Genomic DNA, 19,176 nt, shown 5'->3' with positions numbered 1-19,176 from the left:
TTGATCAGCATTACCAAACGTGGACGTTTTACACTAGAAACAAACACTGATGTACTATTTTATTTAATACTGTGAAGCTGCTTTGATACAATCTGTATTGTGAAAAGCGCTATATAAATAAAGTTGACTTGACTTGACTTGACAGCAAAATAGTATTGGCCCAGATCTGGCCCACATCTGGTATGTGGAATCCACACGTACCAGATGTGCGCCAGATCTGGGCGAAACTATGTTGCTGTCTGGGCACAAATTACAGAATAATAGGGGTCAATGAACATGGCGTTAAAATAGCGTAGTTTGATTGTGTGCGGTTCTATGCGTGAATCTCAGGACACTGATTAAATGGGAACCGGAGCTTTGAACACCAGCTGTTGTGCTGTTTTCTGTAGTCCATAAAAGTGCATCTATCCAGGGTTCAAATTACGGGGGAGCTAAGGGGAGCTTGGCTCCCCTGAAAAGGACCTGGGCTCCCCTGAAAGCATACTTTGAGACATTTAGGGGGAGCTCTAAAACACTGTCCATTTTTTGTGTCGCATATAGATTTTGATTTTCTGTACATTTCTTATACATTCTGTACAAGGGAAAACTCCTTTTCTCGAGAATATTGAAGCCTTTATTTTAAAACGCATTGCTGCAGCACAGGCGAGAGCATCAGAGGCAACTGCACAAACCAATGGCGAGAAAGCAGAAGTGCGCGATCCAATAGGAGTGCTTGGCGCCCTGCCAGACTCTGCGCGCCAAATAGAAGAGTATAAATACAGAGAAAACTCGCCATATGACAGATCTAATCGACTGAAGCGAAAACACCTGACGTGAGAGAAATAGCACGGCAAGGCAACGCAGTAGGCTACTCGTTCCCTTATTTCCAACAAGGGAACCGAGGTTACGTAAGTACGTAAGTAACCAAGTACGTTCTGTACTGTTTACTGTAAATCTATTGTTTTAAATGCCCGAACATGCACCAAAAGCGTTAAAGTCAGTCAGGGAGGATCGGAAAATAGGGCTCCCCCGAAAGCCACTTTGTAATTCGAACCCTGCATCTATCCATCATAAAAGTGCTCAACACGGCCATATTGGAGCAGTTCAGTATATAGACGCATGAATAGACTTCAGCAGATGATTTTGCTAAACTAAAACAAGACAAAAAGACGCAGGTGTCAGCTGACATGACATTTAAAAGTTAAAATGAAAAACATTAAAAGTTGTCTGCCATAGTAAAAACGTAATAGGCTATTGGGCTAATACATAAAAACACAAACCAACACATTTTCACCTGTGAATGGTTATCCTGTTTCTTCAGGAATTTAAATATCGGCAGTTTCACAACCAGAAACCACATTCCCACTGTGAGTGACGACACGCTGGCCGTTGTAAGGTGGCGGGCGAGCCTACATGTCTAGATCAGTGGAATGTGACATCTACATACATCTATACTAACAAAATGAGAGAAATTATCTTTAAGTTAATTCATAGGTTTTACCCTGTGATAAGTGTTGTCTCAAAAGGTTTAAGAATTATATTAATATCATCTGTTCTCTTAGAGAAACCTGAAACTAATTTACATTTATTTTGGAACTGCTCTTTCTAAGCGACATTTTTGTGTGACGTTGGTGATTTTACCAAATGTTATGTGAATCCTAACTTTGAATTTACATAGGCTATAGAAATGTAATTTTGGTTTTCATGAATGTGAAAAGAAAAGTGATATTTATTTTATAAACCTTATTTCTCTGTTAGCTAAATATCACATTCACAAATGTAAATTTTCTACATTCAATCCTCCTTTTTTTAAGATTTAAACTGAATCTATTGAGTTCTCTAAAAAAATTAAAAGCTAAAAGAACAGTGCTGCGTTTAAGGACTTGGCACTTAATCTGGACTGAAAGACTGGAGGAACTTATTCTGGACTGAAGAACTCTGGAATATTGTTGTATTATTTTAGGACAATTACATTAATTGTTGTTAATGTTTTTTCCCCTTTCTTTTCTTCAAGCATTTAAAAAAAAAAAAAAAAAAGTGTTGTGTTGATTTGAAACATTGCGCTGGTGAGACGAGTAGGCATAGCCTACTAAGTGATAGAAATCAATAGGCCTATTTTTCATCATTTTTAATTCAGATGTAGTCATTTGGATTTATTGTTCAATTATTTTGTTTTTTTGAGGCTTTCGTGTTGTTTCCAACTTCCTCATGTGCTGTAGGCTAATAACGAAAGCCAGACTCACGAGTCGAAACGAGGCGAAAAGAAGTTGATGTTTCACCATTTTTCAGTTAGTAGCCTACCAGTCACTCGGTTTCACATTTTAAAATGACAATTTACTCTATATGAATTAGGTTAATAATTAATAGGCTATAGGGGAGACCGGGGATGGTTGTAACACGGGTCAGTTGTAACAATTCCAATATGTCCAATCAGGAACTAGTTACAAATCACCTGATTCACTTCGCACATGCTCAGTTTAGTTCTTATTCCACATGTGATAAAGTAGAGCCCTGTGGCTGACACAGCACATGTTAGAGTGGAAAAAACAATTTTGAGATAAGAAAGTTACTTTTTTTGTTTTTGTTATGGGAATTTCTGCTTTGTAGTTAAACTCATCAAACTTTTATTATGTTTATTGTGTGTCTGTGTAGATATTTTCCATGCAAGTTGTTAGTGCTAATGTTTTGCCTGTTAGCTGTAAGGTGAGCTAGTTCATGGCTACATGACTCTGGGTTAGTTGTAACAACAAGACTCTGGGTTAGTTGTAACAACAATGAAACATTACATTTTATTATGGCCAATATTATAGACTGACAGTAACAACCATGCTTACACAAATAGAATGTTCAAGTGTTCAAGTTCAATTTATTATGGTCAATTACTATGACAGAGTAACAACAGAGTCACACACACACACAAACACATGTGTGCGCGCGCGCGCACACACACACACACACACACACACACACAATGTTCAAGTGTTCAATTTTATTAATTATTATTTAAAATTTACAATTTTATTATTCAATTTATTATAATTATTTTATTTATTATTTATTATAATTTTATCAATTTATAATGGTCAATTACTATGACTGAGAGTGACAAACACACTGAGACTAAGAGTGACACACACACATCAGTTATATTGAAAAGTCAGTGTTGAATAAAAACCTTTCAAAATAATTTTTTTTTTGTCAAAATCCTTATTTCATTATGTTACATATCACCCCGGTGGATATCATAATGTTACATCTCACCCCAGGGTATGTTACAACTAACCCAGACTATGGGGTGAATTGTAACATTTCACTCCTCGTGTTTGAAACTAAACCATGCATTTTCTGTTTGTGTTGCAAAGATAATAGCTATGTCATTTAATAGCAGACACTTGTAACTAGTTTGGATCACATTTTGAACACACTGACTTCAAAGTACTACAAGATATAGACAGAAAGGTCAAAACTGTTACAACCATCCCCGGTCTCCCCTATATTGATACTTATATAAATACACACGGATACATTATATAAACATTATATTAGCTTGCTGCAATAGTCGGTGTTACCACCACCTGCCCACCGCGGCACCGCCCCCATCGTAGTTTTTATTTTCTTTTTTTTTTTTTTTTTATAGGCTACAAATTATTTTGTACAGTTAGAGCAGTAAACCTTACCGGGAGTAGACTACCACCAGCCCTGCACATTTAAGGTCTCTATCGCACGAGTAGGCTACTGCAATACCTGAATGGGTATGGATAAAATAATAGGCTACTTCACTATTTTTAGAGAACATACTACAATTAATAACTCAAATTCAGCGTGAGCCGAGCGAGAGTTGCAGCAGCAGAGTCATTTTTCATTAAGCTATAGCAGCATGGTGCTGCTTATTCGTTTTGTTAAAAAAGTTTGTTTTAATAAGCGAGTTTGTCATTGCTGTCGTGTTTTTCATTAAACAATAACAATGAATCCACCATTCAAGTAGCCTAATTGGAAGTAAAATGCGCACGGCATTTATTACGGTGTTGTCACAGGTCGATTAGCCGGTTAGGGAACATTTCTTCACCGTAACAGCCTAATAAACGTGTATTACACGAACGTTTGGTAATTTATTTTACAGATATGTCAACACACGAACACAAACATTCATAGGCTGGAAATAAAAAGTAAATGACAAACGTGCAATTGTTGTGGAAAAAGTAATTTCTCTTGTGTTTTCAGTGTTTTCCCAGCTAGCAGGGAACGTTCTCAGAACTTTCGCTAACATTCCCTACAAGTTTGGTTAATGTTCTAAAGAAAACATTTGAATGTAATGTTTACCGAACATTTTAAGGATGTTTTCTCATTTTAAAAAATGTTCCTATAACGTTCTATGAAAACTAAGATATAACATTTTAACTGCAACATTCAAAAGATGTTTTGGGAATGTTTCTGAAATAACAAGTTGTACTATGATCTCAAAATATCATTGTCCCTATGTTTCATTATAACGAAAGAAGAACGTTCTCTCTGTCACGTTAGGAAAACGTTTTGAGGATATCATTGAGAGATGAGATGTTTGTTGTTCTTTATAAAACGTTCTTTTAATGTGACAAGTTAACAAAATTATAACATTTTATTTGCAACATTTTGAGAATATTTTGGGAATGTTGCTAAAGTTAAAGTTTGTACAATGATCTCAAAATAACGTTGTCTTAATGTTTTGTCATAACAAAAGAAGAACGTTCTCTCTGTCACGTTAGGAAAATGTTTTGAGGATATCATTGAGAGATGAGATGTTTATTGTTCTTTATAAAACGTTCTTCTAATGTGACGAGTTAACACAATTAGAACATTTTACCTGCAACATTTTGAGCATATTTTGGGAATGTTGTTAAAGTTAAAGTTTGTACAATGATCTCAATATAACATTGTCCCAATGTTTCATGATAACAAAAGAAGAACATTCCACTTGCAACATTTTGAGCATATTTTGGGAATGTTGTTAAAGTTAAAGTTTGTACAATGATCTCAATATAACATTGTCCCAATGTTTCATAAAAACAAAAGAGGAACATTCTCTCTGTCACATTAGGAAAATGTTTTGAGGATATCATTGAGAGATGAGAGGTTGAATGTTCTTTATAAAACGTTATTTTAATGTGACGAGTTAACAAAATTATAACATTTTATTTGCAACATTTTGAGAATATTTTGGGAATGTTGTTAAAGTTAAAGTTTGTACAATGATCTCAATATAACATTGTCCCAATGTTTCATAAAAACAAAAGAAGAACATTCTCTCTGTCACATTTGTAGAATATTTTGAGGATATCATTGAGAGATGAGATGTTGAATGTTCTTTATAAAACGTTCTTCTAATGTGACGAGTTAACACTATTAGAACATTTTACTTGCAACATTTTGAGCATATTTTGGGAATGTTGTTAAAGTTAAAGTTTGGACAATGATCTTAAAATAACATTGTCCCAATGTTTCATGATAACAAAAGAAGAACATTCTACTTGCAACATTTTGAGGATATTTTGGGAATGTTATTAAAGTTAAAGTTTGTACAATGATCTCAATATAACATTGTCCCAATGTTTCATAAAACCAAAAGAAGAACAATTCTCTCTGTCACATTAGGAAAATGTTTTGAGGATATCATTGAGAGATGAGATGTTTATTGTTCTTTATAAAACGTTCTTCTAATGTGACGAGTTAACACAATTAGAACATTTTACTTGCAACATTTTGAGCATATTTTGGGAATGTTGCTAAAGTTAAAGTTTGTACAATGATCTCAATATAACATTGTCTTAATGTTTTGTCATAACAAAAGAAGAACGTTCTCTCTGTCACGTTAGGAAAATGTTTTGAGGATATCATTGAGAGATGAGATGTTGAATGTTCTTTATAAAACGTTCTTCTAATGTGATGAGTTAACACAATTAGAACATTTTACTTGCAACATTTTGAGCATATTTTGGGAATGTTGCTAAAGTTAAAGTTTGTACAATGATCTCAATATAACATTGTCCCAATGTTTCATGATAACAAAAGAAGAACATTCTACTTGCAACATTTTGAGGATATTTTGGGAATGTTGTTAAAGTTAAAGTTTGTACAATGATCTCAATATAACATTGTCCCAATGTTTTGTCATAACAAAAGAGGAACATTCTCTCTGTCACATTAGGAAAATGTTTTGAGGATATCATTGAGAGATGAGATGTTGAATGTTCTTTATAAAACGTTCTTGTAATGTTATGTGTTAACACAATTAGAACATTTTAATTGCAACATTTTAAGGATGTTTTGAGGATGTTGTTGAGATAACAGATTATATAATGTTCTCAGTAAAACATTGGCACAATGTTCCATAATAACAGAGGAGGAACATTATCAAATCAACGTTCGTAAAATGTTTTGAGTATATCACTGAGACCTGAGATGATGAGTGTTTTTAAAAAAAAATTCTTGTAATGTGACGTGTTAACAAAACTAGAACATTTTAAATGTAACATTTAGCAATCAAACTACACAATTATTGTTAAATTGAGCTTGCTGGTCAGACAGCAGGCCAACAGGGTTCACGATGGAACATATGGTGCGTTTAAGTCCTCCTGGGAAGTTTGTATTCATGAGGTTTTACAATTTTGTTTAATGTTTTAAATTAATGAAGCCACTGTAAACTTTATCATCACATATTATACTGTTACATATTAATTCTATCATATTTTGTGCAGGCATTAGCTTACTTCATTGTCACTGCTAAATACCTAAGTATAGTGGTATCCCACAATGTTTCCCACTGACACACCCCTAACTCTTCAAGATCGGGGTTAAAGAAAATCCTGAGCTTCCTACTCATATTCTCATCATTGTGGTGGCGTTCAACTTGTAAATACGATCTTTATGACATGACTTGAATGCACCGATAGCTCTAGCTTAATTAGGGACAATCCATACAAACACTCTTTGCTAAAATACATTACAGACTGTCACAGTAAGAAGTTATTCGTCCTGTATCAACGCTAAAGGCCTAACCACTGCAGTCAACACCTTGGAGTTATCCATGCTGTTAAATAAAAGTCTGTAGACAAGGGTTAGGGTTAGGGTTAACCTTAACCCTTAATTTCTAACCCAGACCCGGTTTCACAGATTTTAGATTAAGCCAGGATTAGGCCTTAGTGCATTTAATTAGCTTTTAAAAATGTGCCTTAGAAAAAAGAAAAAGAAACATTACTGGTGTGCATCTTGAGACAAAACAATGGCACTGCACTGACATATTTTAAGATATGTCAGTGCAAGTTGCTTTCAGGTAAAACAGCTCAAACGTGCATTTTAGTCCGGGTCTACAGGCTTAAACCTTGCCTGTGAAACCCGGGGTATATGTTGCAACTTGTATAGAATTATGCCAATGTTACCAAAGTGTTGTGTTGGACAGAGGATTTACCCTAAACCAACAGGTTGTGTAACTGTGCCACACAGGGTGAAAAGCAAGTTGACATTATTAGGCATAAGAGTGTTTCTAAAGGAAAGGTCAATATTTTGTTAAAGTGCAAAAGGATCATTATGGGTCACATGAATGTAACTCTAATGTTACCATGATACCAATCCATTAGTTTTTCATGTAGGTAGGTATACAGAATTGTATATGAATAGCCTACATATGCAATGTTTGCTCTGTTTAATATATAATATGTTTGCTCTTTTAAACTGCTGTTTGGCAGAGCAGTGGTAAATATATGTTGTTATACATGGTATATATTATTTGTGTAATTTATTATTATTATTTATATGTTATTGTAAGTTTTTTTTTTTTTTTTATCATGCACTGCAATGAAGACACCATTTAACCAATTGATTAAATATAACAGCCAGCTTACAAATACAACTAAATAAATAGCCGTGCACATTTTTTTCATATTCTTTCTTTTAAAACATGTAATCTTTTCCTGTAATTGCAATGTTACCACATTATTGGCTGTCTCTTCGAGTTGTTTTGAGCATGATTGGCTATTCAGACTGTCATCCAGGAATCTGGGCAATAGCAGCTATGCGCGCCTTTTACTGGTCAAGTTTGAAGTTTGAATATTCGTCTGTTAGAGTGAGAGTGTGTGTGTGTGCGCTGCTGCTGCTGCTCGGTATCTTCAGTACTAGCCTCCTTCGGTTCTGTGGCTTTTACATTGTTTAAAACATGGATTATTTTGCATCGTACTGTTACATTTTTATTTTGAGCGAGTTGCGGGATGTAAATGGACAACGAATTTTAACAACGTACGTGTAACGGACATATTGCAATCTGCGGAAGGTAAATAACTTTATTTTATATAAAAATACATTCTGCTACATCAAAATATAGTGTGCTAAATTGAGAAGCTAATTTTAAATGCGACTAGAGCAATATCGATATTATGTCAATGTTTCAGGCTGCATGTGTAACGTTAGGCTAAATATTGTCAGCTAAGTTAGTTTTTGATAAAAATAAATAAAAATAAACCTCAGCATAGTCTGAGCTTTACAATGAGTGAACTGAGAACATTGTGTCTTTATACAGAGAGGAACTCGAACCACACTATGAAAACTAGGCTTTTGAATGACCGCGGGATATCGGCCTAACGTTACCGTCAAAATGATGAGTCATCATCATAATTTGTTTTTGAGCTGGTGAGTAAAAATTTGCAAGCTTTTTATGTCTCTTTTAGTAAGTAAATACAAATAGCTAATAATATTGCTGTATGTGTGTGTTTCCCATTATCCAGGAATTTTGGGAATAAATTATCCAGCCACATGATCTTCAGTTGCGGTGAGTATTGTCATAGTAAAATACACGTGAAATAGAGGCAGAACATGTAAACTCTGCTCAAAGGCACACTGGTCCAAACCCTCCAGTCAAAATTGTACCTGTCTTCTTGATATGAGTTTTTATGGGCCTAGCTGACCCAAACATAAATGTCCTTTCAAAATGAAATTATTTTCAAACCTGTATGACTTCTGTGAAACACAAGAATGTTGGGAATAAAACAACATTGGAACCCATTTTATGGAAAAAAACAAAACAGCGAAGTCATTTCTCAAGATATCTTAATTAAGGTTGTACAAAATAAATTCATACAGTTTTAAAACAACATGGAGTACTGGTAAATAACGAGAGAACTCTATTTTTTGGATGAGCTGTTCTTTTTAGGACATGTTCCCAGGGTCCTTTGCTAAATTAACCATGTTTTTTATTATAGTAAAGTGTAGAAACAATGTTTTTATGGTGGATTGATTACAATAATTTATTGCCATTTAGTTAGTGTAGCAAAACCATGGTTAATGTATAAGGGTTCTCCAGATTTATATAGCCTAACACTTAAGGAAAACATAAAAAATGGTCCTATGTCACCCAGATCAATAGTCTGTTAACACACATTAACATTGTCCCAATGTTTCATGATAACAAAAGAAGAACATTCTACTTGCAACATTTTGAGCATATTTTGGGAATGTTGTTAAAGTTAAAGTTTGTACAATGATCTCAATATAACATTGTCCCAATGTTTCATGATAACAAAAGAAGAACATTCTCTCTGTCATGTTAGGGAAATGTTTTGAGGATATCATTGAGAGATGAGATGTTGAATGTTCTTCATAAAACGTTCTTCTAATGTGACAAGTTAACACAATTAGAACATTTTACTTGCAACATTTTGAAAAAAATAAAATAAAATAAACCTCAGCATAGGAGCTTTACAATGAGGGAGCTGAGAACATTGTGTCTTTATACATAACATAAATGTCCTTTCAAAATGAAATTATTTTCTAACCTGTATGACTTACTTCTCTGAAACACAAGAATGTTGGGAATTAAACAACATTGGAACCCATTTTATGAAAAAAAAACAAAAAAACAGTGAAGTCATTTCTCAAGATATCTTAATTAAGGTTATACAAAATAAATTCATACAGTTTTGGAACAACATGGAGTACCGGTAAATAACGATAGAGAGTCTATTTTTTGGATGAGCTGTTCTTTTTAGGACATGTTCCCAGGGTCCTTTGCTAAATTAACCATGGTTTTTATTATAGTAAAGTGTAGAAACAATATTTTTATGGTGGATTGATTACAATAATTTATTACCATTTAGTTAGTGTAGCAAAACCATGGTTAATGTATAAGGGTTCTCCAGATATATATAGCCTAACACTTAAGGAAAACATAAAAAATGGTCCTATGTCACCCAGATCAATAGTCTGTTAACACACATTAACACACTTTTTACATTTTCTTAAGATCAAGCATTGGACCAATGTTTACGGAGCAGAACAGGCACTAACAGAGAAAAAAGTCCATCACTAGTAAGTATCCACTGCATTTTATAAAACCGTAGTCAATTTTAAAGGCACAATGCCCTCCAAAATAAAAATGATCTATTTTTTTCTCCCTCGTGCCAGATTTATATCTGTCCCAGATTTATATCTGACTTTCTTTCCACAGAGATTTTTAGAAAAATTATCATTAAAGAGAATCATATAAAGAGAAATGTGGGAGGAGCTTGAATTTATTGCCTAGCCCTGTTTGTTTGAACCGCGAGAGCCGTCAAAGCTTATGCTACTCCTATGTCATGCACCGACAAGAGCCTTTTATAGTCAACACGTCGGACGCAAGCAACTTGCAGTTTTGCCCCCACCAACAACGCATAGTATTGCATACAACGGTGCGTCGCGTATCAAAAACTGGGACGACACATTTTTCTACTCATAGACGCATATGGCGGCTGAAGCGTAGCGATGCGTAGCCTTACAGGCGCATATGCGTCGATGCGTTGACTAACTCTTTGGGCGTAATTTGACTTGCATATGGCTGTCTGCTGGAAGCTAGTTATTTAAGTCGATAAAATTATAAATATGGTAGGGCTGGGGGAATTAACACGTTAATCTTCGCGATTAATTTGAGATGCTTAACGAGTTTACAAAAAAAATGCAATTAACGCAGCACTTTTTTTGCCTCATTTTAATGACTTCCTGTTGCGGAAAAGGCTGCAAAATATGCCGTCCCGCCCCTCCGTGTTTGGCGATCAGGTTTTATTCTCGCGCAGCTTTCATGACCGTGTCTTTTCCGCTCCGCGCTCTCCATTCCGTGTGTGTGTGTCGGCGCACTGACACACACACACAACACTGAGCAAACATTGAGCTCTTTGCTCAATGTTCTGCTCCGTGTTTGCGCTGCGCGTTCTGCTCTGTCGTTAACGGCCCAAACGCTCCAATCATGTACCGATCATGCACTGGAAAAGCAAAGTCAAATAACGTGAAATTTCTCAGTAGTAGACTTCTGTGAAATAGCCCTACTGAGCTGGTATAGTCATGCTGACAACAATGGTAAAATTACCTGCTCTGATCACATGCTCTTGTAATAATAGCTTTGTAGGACTATGTTTTATTTTGATAATTAGAAAAAAAAAATTATAATAATAAATTGTTAAATTTATTATGTTGATTGATTATTGAAAATAATAATATATTGATATATTGATGTTTAATATTATTTTAATACAGGGCTATTTTCTGTTCCTTTTTTCCTTTTTGTTGTTTAATTAGGTTATTCTAAGTTTAAATATTGATGATTACAAGCTTGGGGGAAATGCAATTAATTGCATTTAATTACAGCAAATTGTGTAAATAATCAGTTACTTTTTTTTATCGATTCCCAGCCCTAAAATATAAAATATGGATATGTTTCTTACACAAACGCATCACTTCGCTTCACCTTTCGCCTTTATTAACCTGCCAGAGCCGTGTGGAGTACTTTTATCATGGATGGATGCATTTTTATGGACTTGTCAAAAAAATCCCACAGGGAGCTACAGAATAAGAAATCTTTGAAGTCCACTTTTTTACTATCTGTTTCTATCAGTAAAATTACAGTTTTTTTTATTCTCTCAGAATTGTGAGGCAAGAACACACAATTGCAAGAAAATATCAGAATTGTGAGCTGTCTTTTTTACTCCCCTCAGAATTCACCCTTCGAGGGAGTTTGATTGACAGGTATTTTTTACATTTTTATTTTACCAAAAATATTTTTTTCTAAAAAAATTACACAAATTAAACGTTGAGACTTTGTTTCAACTTTCATATCAAAAGTAACCTGCTCTGTCTTGTCTCTGCGTTTAAACGTTTCAGCGTTTTTTCTGTGATCCGCAATGTATTTTTTAGGGATGCACCGATTGATCGGCTGGTGACCGGAATTGGCCGATTTTCACGTGATCGGCCGTGACCGGCGACCGGCTGGTCAGTCTGACAAATGCCGATTTTATGCCGGTCAAATGCACTCGGGCGCCGCATGATTATTAACATCGCGCAACATCAGAATCACACGTGCACACGGAACACACATGTAGGAAACCTCGTGAATTACGTCCGTTCAGACCGCAAGTGCGTATTTTTTTTCAGCGTGCATGTTAATCGATGAGTGCTTTCACAACGGGAGCGGGAGCAGCGCGTGAGCGTCTCAAGCAGGAGCGTCGCGAGCAGTGAAGCGCGTGTTTCGGCGCCGAGTCTATTTGCTGCACTGCTCACGCTCAATTAAAGGGAAAGCACACTTTTGATGGACAAAATAGCCTAAATAGGATTTCACAAAAAAGCGCCCAAAATGCACAGAATTTGCGTGTTTTAACAAGAACTGGAATAGACTATGTCAGAAAAGAAAACGAAGACTAATATTTATAGAAAATGTACCCATTTAAACTTGTTTTATTATTCAGTTTGTACAAGTGATTGCAATAGGCCTGTGTGTGAGTGCTTTGAGAAATATCTTTATACTGCAAGGCTATTTATTTTTTATTTATATATTATTTTATTGCCATTCCCTGTTTTCATACAGACGTTTAGTTTGATATTAAATACATATAAAAAAAATTATTGGATATTGAATGTGAAAAGGAAATGGTTCTTCCATAACACTGCACTTTAGATGTTTGAATTACCCACACCTGGAGTAATTTATATAGTTCTATTTTATAGTGTTTATCTGTTCAAAAAAATATGTACTATGCAAATTGTAAAATGTTCTATTACAGAAAAGATATAAAATAAATATTTGTGTGTGCTGTAAAGTGGTTAGAAAAAATGAAATCGGAATCGGCTAATATCGGTATCGGCAGGTCAAACTTAATGAAAAATCGGAAATCGGAATCGGCCCAGAAAATTGTAATCGGTGCATCTCTAGTATTTTTCATTGCGTGACAACATGATGTGTGGCGTGAGAGCGCCATGGCTTGTTGGACATAGCAACAGTAACTAAAGGGGGCGGGTCTTTGCAAATTGCATTAACCATGGCTGCCTGTTAATTATCACTGGACTACTTTGCTCTCGCATCTCCCAAAAGTTAATTTTTTTTTGTTTTCTTGATTCCATTTGAATGGTTTAATTAAATTGCTATAACCAATTATTTAAAATGTAATGATTTAAGCAAAACGTTCTTCAAAGGTTAAACCAAACTTTTATTTGACGGATTGCCGTGTAGACCTTTGAGTTTCTCTGTGTTTTATGATATGATGATAGTTTTTCTCAAATGAAGCTAAAATGCTGCTGAAGTGACTCTCAGAGCAGCTGTATTGATGAAGTGCATTAATGTTCTCATATAGAAACGACAGCAAAAAAAAAAAAGCCAGAATTGCTTTTTTTTCTCAGGTTTTACTAATTTATCCTGTGATTCTGACTTTCAAACGGCCAATTGCGAGTTTATATCTCGCACTTCTGAGAAAAAAAAGTTTGAATTGTGATTCGCAATTACCTTTTTTAAAAATTGTATTCCATGGCGGAAACAAGCTTTTATATGCACAGACAGTAGCTCACATTTAACATGCAGATTGTGCGCACACAGAAACCTACTGGAGCACAAAAAGTTAGTGTCAACACTGTCCTGTGATTTCTCAATAAGAAACAGAAGTTATAGCATATTTTTCTTTCTGCTTTTGAAGTAACTAAAACTTTCAGCTTAGCTAATAGCAAAGAGACGATTCACAGGTATGATTAAATCACACTAGAAATTGTTCTATCTCAAATGCAGTACTACTTTATCTGTTTCTGATTTAAAACAAGCAGAAATCTGTAAGAAATGTAACAATCCATAGTCAATATAACTGATGAAAATGAGCTGTTACATCAGAGCAAAAGCATCGTGGGCAGTGCTGTGACATGCTGCAGCTGTGCTCAAGGCTACCTGAGTTCGAGGTTCACACTTTTCAAGCCAAGTTTGTAGTTTGTTAAAATAATTTAGCCTCTAGTTGTGTTATTAAAGGGATACTCCACTTTTTTTGGAAATAGGCTCATTTTACAACTCCCCCAGAGTTAAACAGTTGAGTTTTACCGTTTTCGAATCCATTCAGCCGAGTTTCTGATATTTGGAAGAATGTCAGTAACCAGACAGTTTCTGGTCTCATTGACTTCCATAGTAGGAAAAAATATATACTATGGAAGTCAATGAGACCAGAAACTGTCTGGTTACTGACATTCTTCTAAATATCAGAAACTCGGCTGAATGGATTAGAAAACGGTAAAACTCAACTGTTTAACTCTGGGGGAGTTATAAAATGAGCCTATTTCCAAAAAAAGTGGAGTATCCCTTTAACATGTATATAATGGATTAAGTATATGTTTTAAATTACAGAAACAAAATAGATACTCATAAGGTATCATATTTATACTTTTAAATAAACTAATCTAATTAATTTCTGATTAATAATTAGGCTGGCTAATTTTGAAAGTTTTCAAAGTCAATATTGCTTGTGATCTTAATGTGTAATATGTATTTGTATTATTTTTGTTTACACTGTTGCATGATCTTCTTTTATAGGCTATGAGGAAAAACTCTACCATGCACACAGAGAATGGAGCTCAATTCTGCTAACTGGGATAGCAGCTGAAAAAGAAGAAGAGAAGAACAGTAGAACACCTATTAATGCAGATGACTTTATTCTTTTTCTACAAGAACCAAGACAACCAAAGACTGATGATGAGCGCTCTGAGCAAACAGCAGTCAAGACGTGTGATTGCACATTGGACTTTACTGAGTTCTTCATTTAATGTTGGGCATCTACTGTACGCAGAACTTCTAATAATTTATGTGAATGCCATTCATAAACCTGTTAGATTTTTGTTTTATTTTAGAGATTAATAAAATTGTATGTTTTAACAATGTTATAGCTAAGCATTTTTTATGTTTAAGAGAACATTTTGGGAACAAAAATAAAACTTCCCACTAAAAAATTTATAAGAATGTTAAGTAGTATTTTTAAGAGTATTTTTAGAGAATGTTATCCTAACTTTTAGAAGAACGTTCTAAGAATAAAAATAAAACTTCCTGCTAAAAACTTTATAAGAATAAAGGGATAATGTTCTAAAAATGTTATGATTAAACATTTATAGAAGGTCATCATCACAAAACATTTTTAGAGAACATGTTCTTAGAGAATGTTATCCTACCTTTTAGGAGAAATAATGTTCTAACAATATTATTATTAAACATTTTTATAATGTTGTAAAAAAAAATGTTATCTGAACTTTTAAAAGAACATTCTGGGAACAAAAATAAAAACACCCCCTGAAAACTTTCTAAGAACGTTAGAGAATAATGTTGTAAGAATGGTACACCTAAACATTTTAATAATGTTTTTAAATAATGTTATCCAACATTTAAAAGAACATTCTGGGAACAAAAATAAAACTATCCGCTTACAACATTATAAGAACGTTAGAGAATAATGTTATTAGAATGTTATTACTAAACATTTTAATAATGTTTTTAGAAAATGTTCTCTAAACATTTAAAAAAACATTCTGGGAACAAAAATAAAACTACCCGCTGAAAACGTTCTATGAACATTAGAGAATAATGTTATAAGAACGTTATTACTAAACATTTTAATAATGTTTTTAAAAAAATGTTATCCGAACATTTATAAGAACATTCTGGGAACAAAAATAAAACTACACGCTAAAAACATTATAAGAACGTCAGAGAATAATGTTATAAAAATGTTACTACTAAACATTTTAATAATGTTTTTAGAAAATGTTCTCTAAACATTTAAAAAAACATTCTGGGAACACAAATAAAACTACCCGCTGAAAACGTTCTGAGAAAATTAGAGAATAATGTTAAAAGAATGTTACTACTAAACATTTTAATAATGTTTTTAAAGAATGTTCTCCAAACTTTTAAAAGAACATTCTGGGAACAAAACTAAAACTAGCCGCTGAAAACTTTCTAAGAACGTTAGAGAATAATGTTAAAAGAATGTTACTACTAAACATTTTAATAATGTTTTTAAAGAATGTTCTCCAAACTTTTAAAAGAACATTCTGGGAACAAAACTAAAACTAGCCGCTGAAAACTTTCTAAGAACGTTAGAGAATAATGTTAAAAGAATGTTACTACTAAACATTTTAATAATGTTTTTAAAGAATGTTCTCCAAACTTTTAAAAGAACATTCTGAGAACAAAACTAAAACTAGCCGCTGAAAACATTTATAGAACAATACATGCTAATGTTCTTAGAACATTTTTAGAACAAAAAATTTCTAGCTGGGTTTACATTTAAATAAAATAACAAGTGGACTTGTAAGGGTATCAGCCAAATGTAAAACTGTCCTAAGCCTACATTTAGTGCATAATTCATTTTAAACACTGTTAAATAACAAATAAAATCGTTTTATAAAAATAGAAATAAAGTAACGAAGAATTGCATCTGTCATCGATGAGTCCATAGTAAACTAAACTGTATCAATACGTACCAGCCGCGATAAAACATGGTGTGACTGTGAGGACAAAATAGCTTGCCATCATCTTTTCTCTCTCCAGCTGGATATGTCAGCTCTTTTTTTATATTAAGGAAGCGAGAAGTTGTTAGTATCGATTATTAACCATGTTGGTTGCACTGCAGTGATCATAGAGATAATAATATAGACGCCTCATTGGCCGCTGGAAAGTCCGGTTCTTTCCGGTGTCGTGCCGAATTTTGACTCCTGCCAAATTAATACCCCCCTAGTATTGGTAGGTTTAGGATTAGTTGTGGGGGAGGGGTTAGGATTAGGGGTGGGGTTAGGATTAGGCAATCGGGTACTGACTTCAACGAGGGGGGTAATAATTTGGCAGGAGTCAAAATTCGGCACAACACGGCGAACCGGTTCTTTCGGACAGTTCGTCTCGAGACACCGCACGTAGCCTAATGACGTCATGCATTCCGGCGGATAAAAATACATTTAGCCTAAATAAAGTAATTTGTAATCATAACTTAAGTTAAATAATATTAATCGTCTTGGATTGGTTTCCTACATTTACGTTTTGCAAATGAACCCCAAAGCCTAGAAGCACATCATGTGTCTTAAAAGTCTTAATCAACTTTTTACAGAAATCAGGATCCAGCTCATGAAGCTTAAAAAATAGACTGCATACAATATAGTAAAATGCATTAAGGTCTATGTTTTGACTGAACAGTTGCATATTCATCGTGTTAAAATGTTTAACTATTTGCATTTGCATTTTCCAGTTCGTTTTATTTGTTAACACAACAGATTTACGGCTATTAAACTTCACTGATCATACGGATTATTGTTCCAAAAAGCCATAGTACACACAAATTAACCATGGTTTTGCTATATATAAAAAAAAAAAACAGTTTAACTCTGGTATTTCTGTTACACAAATGGTAATCAATAATTTTGCTATAATAAACGTATAAGGGAGCATCAATACTTAAACTAAAACGCCAAAACAGACTTTTTATCACTTTCTTTATTGGACTCCAAACTGCACTTATGCACTGCATTTAGTTACCCCTTCGATATAAAAAAATTTATTTAAACTTTCTTTCTAAGTGGTTATAGAAATATTGCAAATTTTTACAACCAAATTAAGAATTCACTTATTAGTTCATGCCTGTTATAGCAAATGACACTGAAATCAAATATGAGAACAGCAGAATGGAATTTATGCAAACCTTAAAGAACCAATGTGAAACTCGAAAAATTTGAATATCTGATTACTGAAATAAATTAACTTTTGCACAATATTCTAATACATCAAAACCAGTTAATCTCCCGCTTCCCCTTCTATACGACACGTCTTAAGATGTTGGAAAGATCCAGGAGGCCCTCCTGGAGAGATACCGTAAATACCTGATCTTCCTACACAGCTTCTCTGGCTGCGATACCGTGTCAGCAATTTCTGGGTTTAGCAAACCAACTTTGCTCACCAAGACTGACAAAGCAGAGGGGGCCATGGATGTGTTCAATGACATCAGAGCCAAGAAAAGTGACATCATCAAAGCTGGCTGCGAACTGTTCAAGCTCACATTCTGCGGAAATCCACCTGAAGATTTGGAAGACTTAAGATTTGATATCTTCAGCAGCGGGCCGCAGCCGGGAGCATCAAGCCTGAGAAACTGGCTCCGACTACAGGAGCTCCAGCACAGCACTCTCTGTGGGCATATCGGCTACTGCTACAAAGTCCATCACTGGATGTCCTTGAGTATGGATGGAAACAAGGAGAACAAGGTTATGCACCAGTCCCTGATGCAAGCGTAAGGCGTTAAGCGTATTTCTGTTTGTGGGAACAGTCGGTAACTCTTGCCAGAACATCAACCAGCCAGATGATAACAGGAGTGAGGAAGATGTAGGGGAGTTGGATGAGGTTTGTTAAATTTTAAACTTATTTAGTAAGTTTTGTTTTGTAATTGTTCAATAAAACCACTTTTTATGGATTTTTGTATGGACTTTGAGTCATTTTTACTCAAAACTAATGGCTGGAATAGATTCAGCACTCCTCCAGTCTCAGTGTCTCTGATAGTGTTGATCTCTGCTGGATCTCTGATGATTGTCGCTGCAGTCGTGATCTTCTGTGTCTGCAGGAAATGTAGAAAAACTGATCAAGGCAAGAGTTTTAAACAAGTATTATTACAAGTAATGCTAAAAATGTAAAAATGTTGCTTTTAAACTAGTTTTAATAGTCAAACTAGCTTTAATAAGGCTACATTTGCACAAACACAAACCAGAACAGATTTTTCATGACATTTGAAATTGGTATTTTAAAAAAAAATTGGTATTACTGTCATGTGGCATTATAATAAGTATTTGATTTCTGACAGCCTCTAAACACTTCAGTCTATCAAAAATATCCACTGTAATATAATTTTAAATATTTGCATGTTTAAATGTAGTATATTGATG

This window comes from Squalius cephalus, assembly GCF_949319135.1.
Source record: "Squalius cephalus genome assembly, chromosome: 13".
Lineage (NCBI taxonomy): Eukaryota > Metazoa > Chordata > Actinopteri > Cypriniformes > Leuciscidae > Squalius > Squalius cephalus.
The sequence above is the reverse complement of the archived record's forward strand: the minus strand, read 5'-3'. Positions refer to the sequence as shown.